At 35.2% G+C, this 1,662-nt stretch overlaps 1 protein-coding gene across 1 annotated transcript in view; it reads right to left on the bottom strand.

The window, feature by feature from the left end:
* LOC102215143 (receptor-type tyrosine-protein phosphatase gamma-like) overlaps window positions 1–1,662 on the bottom strand; it is a 146,095-nt gene that overhangs the window by 64,903 nt on the left and 79,530 nt on the right. The window lies entirely within an intron of this gene.

Genomic DNA, 1,662 nt, shown 5'->3' with positions numbered 1-1,662 from the left:
TTTAAACGGTAACTGTAATGGAATACAGTTACTCATATTTTGTATTTTAAATATGTAACGGCGATACATGTATTCCGTTACTCCCCAACACTGCAAATAGGCTCCCCTCCATTAAACCTATAAATAATACAATAAATTCAAACTTGTGTACCCAATTAAAAATTTTTTTAAAGTAGTTAAAGATGTGTGCTATATATTCTTCCTCAAATCCTCAAAAAAGAAGCCACATTCAGTCTTTCATGCATCTCAGTGCTGTTCTACAAAAAAACAACATGTAGCTGTGTAACTGAAACCCACTGGCTATTAATGTCAGTGAGCCAGTAAACCTTAAATAAACCTAGAGCAAAATCATTAAGTTGTTAAACACTTTGTAAGCTCACTGTTATTCCCCCCTTTCCCTCCATTTTATATAAAAATGTATTTTTGTGCCATCAATCTTTTTTTTCCACTTCATTCATCTTGTATCTCATATCTTAAAGCTTATATTCAGTAGCTGCTGAATCAACTGCAATATGAAACATGCTTGCACTACTTTTTAATATTCATTTTTGTGTGGCTGCTCACAGGCATCCACACTATTGAAATCCTGTTTCTCTTTATTCTTTATTCCACTATAATCTAGTTGCTTCCGTACGTTTTTTGGCACTTAACTACTTCCTCAGTTTTCAGCCGATTTTCACCGTTCAAACTCTAAACTGTTCTGCTCTTTCTGCTAATGGGTGCTATGACTTTTGGTACTTATAACTATTATATCTTTTTAAAATATTACACTTTTTTCCTTTTTTTTGTCCCATTGAAATGAATGGAAAACTTCCACGATTCTGCTAAAACTTAACTACTTCCTCATACTTTCACGTAGAACAACCATTCAAACTTTAAAATGTTCTCAACTTATTGGGCTATTCATGTATGATTCAGCTTTTTCATATCTTCTACCATTTTAATCTCATCCCTCTTTAAGTTTTCAGTTGCAAAATTGTGATTTTTCAGAAAATATATGCGTTGTTACGGTTGCTATGCAACTAACTCAGAGTGGACAGTTGAACTTTCTGAATTTTCTCTTCATGTCCGAACAACTTCTTGCTACTCGCTCAATTTCCACTCAACCCCCACAAATTATACATCAAAACGTAGGTATTTTTGCTGGCTTTCAGAAAATGTCACTATCATTGTTGTGGGATTTACAGATTTTTAGCAAATCTCCTCAGATCAACACAAAGTCCGACAACTCTCCATAGACAGTCAATAGAGAATTTGTTCAACATCACCGCTGGAATTCTCTAATGAGAGGCATTTTCAAATCGTTATAGCCTCAAGTTAAAACAATATATCTTCAGACACTCCTGACGCTCACAATTCAAGAATTTCTTCCTCACCTATTACCGTTTGGCCATGAATTATGTTTGTTTGAGGGTAGGAAATTCGTCCGTCGCTCAGATTTCTTCAGATTTCGAACTCTGGAACTCTGGAGGGCAAGTCAAGGCAGTTTTTGCTTTGCCTCGACTCAGTTACAGTGTGTTACAAGTCACATATCTTTAATAATTTATACTTTAATTATGAATTATGAAGACCTGAAGATTCCCCCATCTCTTCTGAACAAAACGGTGTTAGAATGACCGTTCTAGCCTCTACGGTTAGGAAATTATGGCCATTTGTTCGAGG

This window comes from Pundamilia nyererei, unplaced genomic scaffold (assembly GCF_000239375.1).
Source record: "Pundamilia nyererei isolate P.nyererei 1_Seehausen unplaced genomic scaffold, PunNye1.0 scaffold00333, whole genome shotgun sequence".
Taxonomy (NCBI): Eukaryota; Metazoa; Chordata; class Actinopteri; order Cichliformes; family Cichlidae; genus Pundamilia; species Pundamilia nyererei.
This window is presented reverse-complemented; position numbering and strand designations above follow the sequence as displayed.